Source organism: Oncorhynchus keta, unplaced genomic scaffold (assembly GCF_023373465.1).
Source record: "Oncorhynchus keta strain PuntledgeMale-10-30-2019 unplaced genomic scaffold, Oket_V2 Un_scaffold_6055_pilon_pilon, whole genome shotgun sequence".
In the NCBI taxonomy this organism is placed as follows: Eukaryota; Metazoa; Chordata; class Actinopteri; order Salmoniformes; family Salmonidae; genus Oncorhynchus; species Oncorhynchus keta.
In genome coordinates, this window is record NW_026290974.1 from 471,936 (window position 1) to 482,352 (window position 10,417).

Sequence of the window (10,417 nt, forward strand, 5' to 3'; positions counted from 1 at the left end):
TTCCTACTAAGAAGCCATCTGTCCCGGTGGATATATTATCGAATAGATATTTGAAAAATCACGTTGAGGATTGATTATAAACAATGTTTGCCATGTTTCTGTCGATATTATGGAGCTAATTTTGAATATTTTTCGCCGTTGTCGTGACCTCAATTTCAGGTCGATTTCTCAGCCAAACGTGAAGAACTAAAGGAGCTATATCGGCTACAAAAATAATATTTTTGGAAAAAAGGAACATTTGCTATCTAACTGGGAGTCTCGTGAGTGAAAACCTCCGAAGCTCATCAAAGGTAAACGATTTAATTTGATTGCCTTTCTGATTTGTGACCAGGTTGCCTGCTGCTAGCTAGGCATAATGCTAAGCTAGGCTATCAATAAACTTACACAAATGCTTGTCTTGCTTTGGCTGTAAAGCATATTTTCAAAATCTGAGATGACAGGGTGATTACCAAAAGGCTAAGCTGTGTTTCAAATATTTTTCACTTGTGATTTCATGAATAGGAATATTTTCTAGTAATATTTATGTTCGTTGCGTTATGCTAATTAGTGTCAGTTGATGACAACGCTCCCGGATCCGGGATGGGTAGTACCAAGATTAACCCTAAAGAGGCTTTTAGCAACAAGACTCTTAGTGTAACCAGACACTAGAGACAGGAAGCAAAGAAATCAGCCTGTTGTTTATTATTGATGAGGAGGTTTAATCACGGGAGGCTAGCACTGGAGTTATATGATCAAATTTATTTGGTTCTAGTCAGTATTCTAGCAGCCATATTTAGCACTAACTGAAGTGTTTTTAGTGCTTTATCCGCGTTGCCGGAAAGTAGAGCATTGCAGTATTCTAACCTAGAAGTAACAAAAGCGTGGATTAATTTTTCTGCATAATTTTTGGACAGAAAGTTTCTGATTTTTGCAATGTTACGTGGATGGAAAAAAGCTGTCCTTGAAACAGTCTTGATATGTTCGTCAAAAGAGAGATCAGGGTCCAGAGTAACGCCGAGGTCCTTCACAGTTTTATTTGAGACGACTGTACAACCATTAAGATTAATTGTCACATTCAACAGAAGATCTCTTTGTTTATTGGGACCTAGAACAAGCATCTCTGTTTAAAAATAGAAAGTTTACAGCCATCCACTTCCTTATGTCTGAAACACAGGCCTCTAGGGAGGGCAATTTTGGGCTTCACCATGTTTCATTGAAATGTACAGCTGTGTGTCATCCGCATAGCAGTGAAAGTTAACATTATGTTTTCGAATGACAGTTGGCTTTTCATAGCCGATTTTCTGCTCTTTTGCACACCAGTATCTCTACTTGCACATCATCATCTGCTCATTTATCACTCCAGTGTTAATCTGCTAAATTGTAATTATTCGCTACTATGGCGTATTTATTGCCTACCTCCTCATGCCTTTTGCACACACTGTATATAGACTTTATTTTATTCTACTACTGTGTCATTCACTTGTTTATTGTGTTATTGGCTTGTTTATTGTTTATTGTTTACTCCATGTGTAACTCTGTGTTGTTGTCTGTGTCACACTGCTTTGCTTTATCTTGGCCAGGTCACAGTTGGAAATGAGCCTACCTGTTTAAATAAAGGTGAAATAAAAAAATAAAATAAAAATAATCTTCAGGATTGGACTCTATTCTAATAGAATCTACAGGATTAGACTGTTCTACAGGACTAAATTCTGTTCTAAAAATAATGTACATGAATTTCATCTCAGACCGTAAGGGGGAGACAGTGTTCAGAGTTTAGCACTGTGGATTACATTACACAGTGGTCAAACCATAATCTAGGGCTGTACATTTAGTTGGAACACAATCATGACAGTCAGAGCACCTTACGTGTGTATCTTGCCCCAGAGAAGCTGATGGTAGAGCAGGGTAAGTTCTTCCTACATCAGGCTCTAACCACAGAGGATCTGATGCCAGATCAGTTGTTCCTGCATCAGGCTCTTACCACAGAGGATCAGATGCCAGATCAGATCATCTGATGACACATCAAATCAAATCACATTGATTTATATAGCCCTTCTTACATCAGCTGATATCTCAAAGTGCTGTACAGAAACCCAGCCTAAAAGCCCAAACAGGTGTAGAAGCACGGTGGCTAGGAAAAACTAGAGAGGCCAAAACCTAGAAAGAAACCTAGAGAGGAACTAGACTATGAGGGGTGGCCTGTCCTCTTCTGGCTGTGCCGGGTGGAGATTATAACAGAACATGGCCAAGATGTTCAAATGTTCATAAATGACCAGCATGGTCAAATAATAATAATCACAGTAGTTGTCGAGGGTGCAACAGGTCACAGCACCTAAGGAGTAAATGTCAGTTGGCTTTTCATAGCCGATCATTAAGAGTATCCCTACCCCTCCTGCTGTCTCTAAAGAGTTGAAAACAGCAGGTCTGTTGCTGTATCATGGGTGATGGAGGGATAGATGAGCAGCAACACCATTAGAAATTAAGAGAGAAAAGATGAAAACATTCAGAAAGCAAGACTAGTTAATAAAGCCAGTGGTGGAAGGAGAAATAGAGAGGGAGACAGAGATGGAGACAGAGACAGAGAGGGGAAGGAAAGGTGGACCAATTACAATTGCAAATTGTGAGTTGCTGTTCCTGCTAGCTGTGCCCTCCCTCTAGGGAAGCATTCTGTCTGGTCACATGAAATTGGGATTGAATTAAACATCTACGGTTGTCCTACAACAGAATGAAATTAAATTAGACTATTTTCCTTCCAGCACCAGAAAGACATAACACGAGGGGGGAAAGACAAAGGAGTGTTGCAAATAGGTAAGGGACAATGTCATGAAATTAGGTCTTTGAGACTTTTCACAGTTTCACATTTTAAATAAAAAGTTGGTCTAAGCATCTGGAGTTTCTATGGCTGTTGAGATAATAATGGTGGGTTTGACCTCAGAAACACACCACACTACCACGGTGGGTTAGACCTCAGAAACACACCACACTACCACGGTGGGTTAGACCTCAGAAATACACCACACTACCACGGTGGGTTAGACCTCAGAAACACACCACACTACCACGGTGGGTTAGACCTCAGAAACACACCACACTACCACGGTGGGTTAGACCTCAGAAACACACCACACTACCACGGTGGGTTAGACCTCAGAAATACACCACACTACCACGGTGGGTTAGACCTCAGAAACACACCACACTACCACGGTGGGTTAGACCTCAGAAACACACCACACTACCACGGTGGGTTTGACCTCAGAAACACACCACACTACCACGGTGGGTTAGACCTCAGAAACACACCACACTACCACGGTGGGTTTGACCTCAGAAACACACCACACTACCACGGTGGGTTAGACCTCAGAAACACACCACACTACCACGGTGGGTTAGACCTCAGAAACACACCACACTACCACGGTGGGTTAGACCTCAGAAATACACCACACTACCACGGTGGGTTAGACCTCAGAAACACACCACACTACCACGGTGGGTTAGACCTCAGAAACACACCACACTACCACGGTGGGTTAGACCTCAGAAACACACCACACTACCACGGTGGGTTAGACCTCAGAAACACACCACACTACCACGGTGGGTTAGACCTCAGAAACACACCACACTACCACGGTGGGTTAGACCTCAGAAATACACCACACTACCACGGTGGGTTAGACCTCAGAAACACACCACACTACCACGGTGGGTTAGACCTCAGAAACACACCACACTACCACGGTGGGTTAGACCTCAGAAATACACCACACTACCACGGTGGGTTAGACCTCAGAAACACACCACACTACCACGGTGGGTTAGACCTCAGAAATACACCACACTACCACGGTGGGTTAGACCTCAGAAACACACCACACTACCACGGTGGGTTAGACCTCAGAAACACACCACACTACCACGGTGGGTTAGACCTCAGAAACACACCACACTAACATGGTGTTTAACCTTGTGCATGACTGCACCCATGACCCACTCTGAAACCAGATTGCATAGTGGAGAAGGTACGGTGGGATTCAAAATGGTCAGTGCTGTTTGTTGACTTGGCTTTCAAAAAGATCTTTGGGGATCTCAGATGATACAAAAGAAAGGTGGAAAAGGGTAGTATTTATTTTACCTTAATTTAACTTTGCAAGTGAGTTAAGAACAAACTCTTATTTTCAATGACAGCTTAGGAACAGTGGGTTTGACTGCCTTGTTCAGGGGCAGAACAACAGATTTGAACCTTGTCAGCTCAGGGACTTGAACTTGCAACCTTTCGGTTACTAGTCCAACACTCTAACCATTAGGCTACCCTGCCATCCCTAGTAATAGGGGTTGCAACAATTTTGGCAGATCATTTTCGAAAGAGAGGGTCCAGGTTGTCTAGCCCAGCTGATTGGTCGGGATCCAGATTTTGGGAGTCAGGTGGAAAGCATGGCCAGCCGTATAAAAATGCTTATTGAAATTAACGATTATCGTAGAATTATCAGTGGTGACAGAGTTTCCTAGCCTCAGTGCAGTGGGCAGTTGGGAGGAGGTAGTCTTATTCTCCATGGACTTTAGTGTCCCAAAACCCTTTGGAATTAGTGTTACAGGATGCAAATTTCTGTTTGAAAAATCTAGCCTTAGCTTTCCTAACTGACTGAATATATTGGTTCATGACTTCCCTGAAAAGTTGCATATCGTGGGGGCTATTCGATGCTAATGCAGATTGCCACAGGATGTATTTGTGCTGGTCAAGGGCAGTCAGGTCTGGGGTGAACCAAGGGATATATCTGTTCTTAGTTCTACATTTTTGAATGGGTCATGCTTATTTAAGATGACGAGGAAATAACTTTTGAAGAGCAGCCAGGCATCCTCTACTGATGGGATAAGGTCAATATCCTTCCAGGATACCTGGGCCAGGTCGAATTGAAGGGCCTGCTCGCTTTGACAGTAATGAGGGGTGGTCGTTGACAGCGATGAGGGGTGGTCGTTTGACCACGGACCCATTATGGATGCAGGCAATGAGCCAGTGATCGCTGAGATCCTGGTTGAAGACAGCAGGGGTGTATTTAGACGGCAAGTTGGTCAGGATGATATCTAAGAGGGTGCCCATGGTTAAGAATTTAGGGTTGTACCTGGTAGGTTACTTAATAATTTATTAATGTATTTATGGGTTAGATTGAGGGCATCCAGCTTAGATTGTAGGATGGCCAGGGTGTTATTAAGCATATCCCAGTTTAGGTCACCTAACAGTACGAACTCTGAAGATAGATGGGGGTTAGTCAATTCACTTATGGTGTCCAGGGCACAGCTGGGGGCTGAAGGGGGTCTATAACAAGCGGCAACGGTGAGAAACGTGTTTCTGGAAAGGTGGATTTTTAAAAGTAGAAGCTCAAATTGTTTGGGCACAGACCTGGATAGTATGACAGAACTCTGCAGGCTATCTCTGCAGTAGATTGCAAATCGCTCCCTTTGGCAGCTTTATCTTGACAGAAAATGTTATAGTTAGGGATGGAAATTTCAGGATTTTTGTTGGTCTTTCTAAGCCATGAATCAGACACAACCAGGACATCAGGGTTGGCAGAGTGTGCTAAAGCAGTGAATAAAACATACTTTGTGAGGAGGCTTCTAATGTTAACATGCATGAAACCAAGGCTTTTACAGTTACAGAAGTCAACAAATCAAATCAAATCAAATCAAATCAAATCAAATTTATTTATATAGCCCTTCGTACATCAGCTGATATCTCAAAGTGCTGTACAGAAACCCAGCCTAAAACCCCAAACAGCAAACAATGCAGGTGTAAAAGCACGGTGGCTAGGAAAAACTCCCTAGAAAGGCCAAAACCTAGGAAGAAACCTAGAGAGGAACCGGGCTATGTGGGGTGGCCAGTCCTCTTCTGGCTGTGCCGGGTAGAGATTATAACAGAACATGACCAAGATGTTCAAATGTTCATAAATGACCAGCATGGTCGAATAATAATAAGGCAGAACAGTTGAAACTGGAGCAGCAGCACAGTCAGGTGGACTGGGGACAGCAAGGAGCCATCATGTCAGGTAGTCCTGGGGCACGGTCCTAGGGCTCAGGTCCTCCGAGAGAGAGAAAGAAAGAGAGAATTAGAGAGAGCATATGTGGGGTGGCCAGTCCTCTTCTGGCTGTGCCGGGTGGAGATTATAACAGAACGTGGCCAAGATGTTCAAATGTTCATAAATGACCAGCATGGTTGAATAATAGTAAGGCAGAACAGTTGAAACTGGAGCAGCAGCATGGCCAGGTGGACTGGGGACAGCAAGGAGTCATCATGTCAGGTAGTCCTGGGACATGGTCCTAGGGCCCAGGCCAGTTGAAACTGGAGCAGCAGCATGGCCAGGTGGACTGGGGACAGCAAGGAGTCATCATGTCAGGTAGTCCTGGGGCATGGTCCTAGGGCTCAGGTCCTCCGAGAGAGAGAAAGAAAGAGAGGAGAGAATTAGAGAACGCACACTTAGATTCACACAGGACACCGAATAGGACAGGAGAAGTACTCCAGATATAACAAACTGACCCTAGCCCCCCGACACATAAACTACTGCAGCATAAATACTGGAGGCTGAGACAGGAGGGGTCAGGAGACACTGTGGCCCCATCCGAGGACACCCCCGGACAGGGCCAAACAGGAAGGATAACAAATGAGAGCGCCTGGGGAATGGGAGCAGTGCAGGGGGCTACAGGGCCTGGGTTAACCTCTACATCACCAGAGGAACAGAGGAGGAGTAGGATAAGGATACGGCTAAAGGCTATAAGAACTGGTCGTCTAGTGTGTTCGGAACAGAGAGTAAAAGGAGCAAATTTCTTGGTGCGGAAGAGTAGATTCAAGGCATAATGTACAGACAAGGGTATGGTAGGATTTTTTACAATTTATTTTTTATTTATTTCACCTTTAGTTAACCAGGTAGGCTAGTTGAGAACAAGTTCTCATTTGCAACTGCGACCTGGCCAAGATAAAGCATAGCAGTGTGAACAGACAACACAGAGTTACACATGGAGTAAACAATTAACAAGTCAATAACACTGTAGAAAAAAAAGTCTACATACATTGTGTGCAAAAGGCATGAGGAGGTAGGCGAATAATTACAATTTTGCAGATTAACACTGGAGTGATAAATGATCAGATGGTCATGTACAGGTAGAGATATTGGTTTGCAAAAGAGCAGAAAAGTAAATAAATATAAATAGTATGGGGATGAGGTAGGTAAAATTGGGTGGGCTATTTACCGATAGACTATGTACAGCTGCAGAGATCGGTTAGCTGCTCAGATAGCAGATGTTTGAAGTTGGTGAGGGAGATAAAAGTCTCCAACTTCAGCGATTTTTGTAATTCGTTCCAGTCAAAGGCAGCAGAGAACTGGAACGAAAGGTGGCCAAATGAGGTGTTGGCTTTAGGGATGATCAGTGAGATACACCTGCTGGAGCGCGTGCTACGGGTGGGTGTTGCCATCGTGACCAGTGAACTGAGATAAGGCGGAGCTTTACCTAGCATGGACTTGTAGATGACCTGGAGCCAGTGGGTCTGGCGACGAATATGTAGCGAGGGACAGCTGACTAGAGCATACAGGTCGCAGTGGTGGGTGGTATAAGATGCTTTAGTAACAAAACAGATGGCACTGTGATAAACTGCATCCAGTTTGCTGAGTAGAGTATTGGAAGCTATTTTGTAGATGACATCGCCGAAGTCGAGGATCGGTAGGATAGCCAGTTTTACTAGGGTAAGTTTGGCGGCGTGAGTGAAGGAGGCTTTGTTGCGGAATAGAAAGCTGACTCTAGATTTGATTTTAGATTGGAGATGTTTGATATGAGTCTGGAAGGTGAGTTATAGTCTAGCCAGACACCTAGGTACTTATAGATGTCCAAATATTCTAGGTCGAAACCATCCAGGGTGGTGATGCTAGTCGGGCGTGCGGGTGCAGGCAGCAAACGGTTGAAAAGCATGCATTTGGTTTTACTAGCGTTGAAGAGCAGTTGGAGGCCACGGAAGGAGTGCTATATGGCATTGAAGCTCGTTTGGAGGTTAGATAGAACAGTGTCCAAGGACGGGCCGGACGTATACAGAATGGTGTCGTCTGCGTAAAGGTGGATCAGGGAATCGCCCGCAGCAAGAGCAACATCATTGATATATACAGAGAAAAGAGTTGGCCCGAGAATTGAACCCTGTGGCACCCCCATAGAGACTGCTAGAGGACCGGACAGCATGCCCTCCGATTTGACACACTGAACTCTGTCTGCAAAGTAGTTGGTGAACCAGGCAAGGCAGTCATTAGAAAAACCGAGGCTACTGAGTCTGCCGATAAGAATATGGTGATTGACAGAGTCGAAAGCCTTGGCAAGGTCGGTGAAGGCGGCTGCACAGTACTGTATTTTATTGATGGCTGTTATGATATCGTTTAGTACCTTGAGCATGGCTGAGGTGCACCCGTGACTGGCTCGGAAACCAGATTGCACCGCGGAGAAGGTACGGTGGGATTCGAGATGGTCAGTGACCTGTTTGTTGACTTGGCTTTCGAAGACCTTAGATAGGCAGGGCAGGATGGATATAGGTCTGTAACAGTTTGGGTCCAGGGTGTCTCCCCCTTTGAGGAAGGGATGACTGCGGCAGCTTTCCAATCCTTTTGGATCTCAGACGATATGAAAGAGAGGTTGAACAGGCTGGTAATAGGGGTTGCGACAATGGTGGCGGAAAGTTTCAGAAATAGAGGGTCCAGATTGTCAAGCCCAGCTGATTTGTACGGGTCCAGGATTTTGCAGCTCTTTCAGAACATCTGCTATCTGGATTTGGGTAAAGGAGAACCTGGAGAGGCTTGGGCGAGTAGCTGTGGGGGGCGGAGCTGTTGGCCGATGTTGAGTAGCCAGCAGGAAGGCATGGCCAGCCGTTGAGAAATGCTTGTTGAAGTTTTCGATAATCATGGATTTATCGGTGGTGACCGTGTTACCTAGCCTCAGTGCAGTGGGCAGCTGGGAGGAGATGCTCTTGTTCTCCATGGACTTTACAGTGTCCCAGAACTTTTTGGAGTTAGAGCTACAGGATGCAAACTTCTGCCTGAAGTAGCTGGCCTGCAAATTTCTGCCTTTGCTTTCCTGACTGACTGTGTGTATTGGTTCCTGACTTCCCTGAACAGTTGCATATCGCGGGGACTTTTCGATGCTATTGCAGTCCGCCACAGGATGTTTTTTGTGCTGGTCAAGGGCAGGCAGGTCTGGAGTGAACCAAGGGCTATATCTGTTCTTAGTTCTGCATTTTTTGAACGGAGCATGCTTATCTAAAATGGTGAGGAAGTTACTTTTAAAGAATGACCAGGCATCCTCAACTGACAGGATGAGGTCAATATCCTTCCAGGATACCGGGGCCAGGTCGATTAGACAGTCCTGCTCACAGAAGTGTTTTATGGAGCGTTTGACAGTGATGAGGGGTGGTGTTTGACTGCGGATCCGTAGCGGATACAGGCAATGAGGCAGTGATCGCTGAGATCCTGGTTGAAGACAGCGGAGGTGTATCACAGCCTGGTATTGCAACTGCTCTGCATCTGACCGTAAGGTGCTACAGAGGGTAGAGCGTACGGCCCAGTACATCACTGGGGCCAAACATCCTGCCATCCAGGATCTATATAATAGGTGTTGTCAGAGGAAAGCCCATAAAATTATCAGAGATTCCAGTCACCCAATTCATAGACTGTTTTCTCTGCTACCCCAAGGGAACCGGTACTGGAGCGTCAAGTCTAGGACCAAAAGGCTTCAACCCTCAAGCCATAAGACTGCTGAACAATTAATAAAATGGCCACCAGACTGTTTACATTGACAGCCCCCCCCATTTGTTTTGTACACTGCTGTTACTTGCTGTTTATTAACTATACATAGTAACTTCACCCATACCTACAGTACATGTACAAATGACCTCAACTAACCTGTACGCCCGCAGACTGACTCCCTGTATACAGCCTCGTTGTTATTATTTTATTGTGTTACTTTATATATATTTTTCTTTAGTTTATTTGGTAAATATTTTCTTAACTCTTTAACTTCACTGTTGGTTAAGGGCTTGTAAGTAAGCATTTCACGGTAAGGTCTACACTTATATTCGGCGCATGTGACAAAGTTTGATTTGATGGGGTGACTACCTCAAGCTCTAAACCCTCAGAGGTAGTAATCACACCTGTGGAGAGGGGGGCATTCTTCTTACCAATCCATGTGACCTTTGGAGGTGTTCAGAACAAGGTTAAGGGCAGAAAGCTTGTTGGACACTAAGAAAGAGCGTAGAGCGTTCTTGTAGTTGTAGAGCGTTTGACACAAAACCGTCAGCTAGGGAGCAAGCTAGTGTTAGCTAGCTAGCTAACAGTACACTTTTGCTTGAAATGTAACCACTTTCTGTCAAAGTTAGAAACATGTAGCATCTGAAAATGTAGCTAGCTAGCACTAG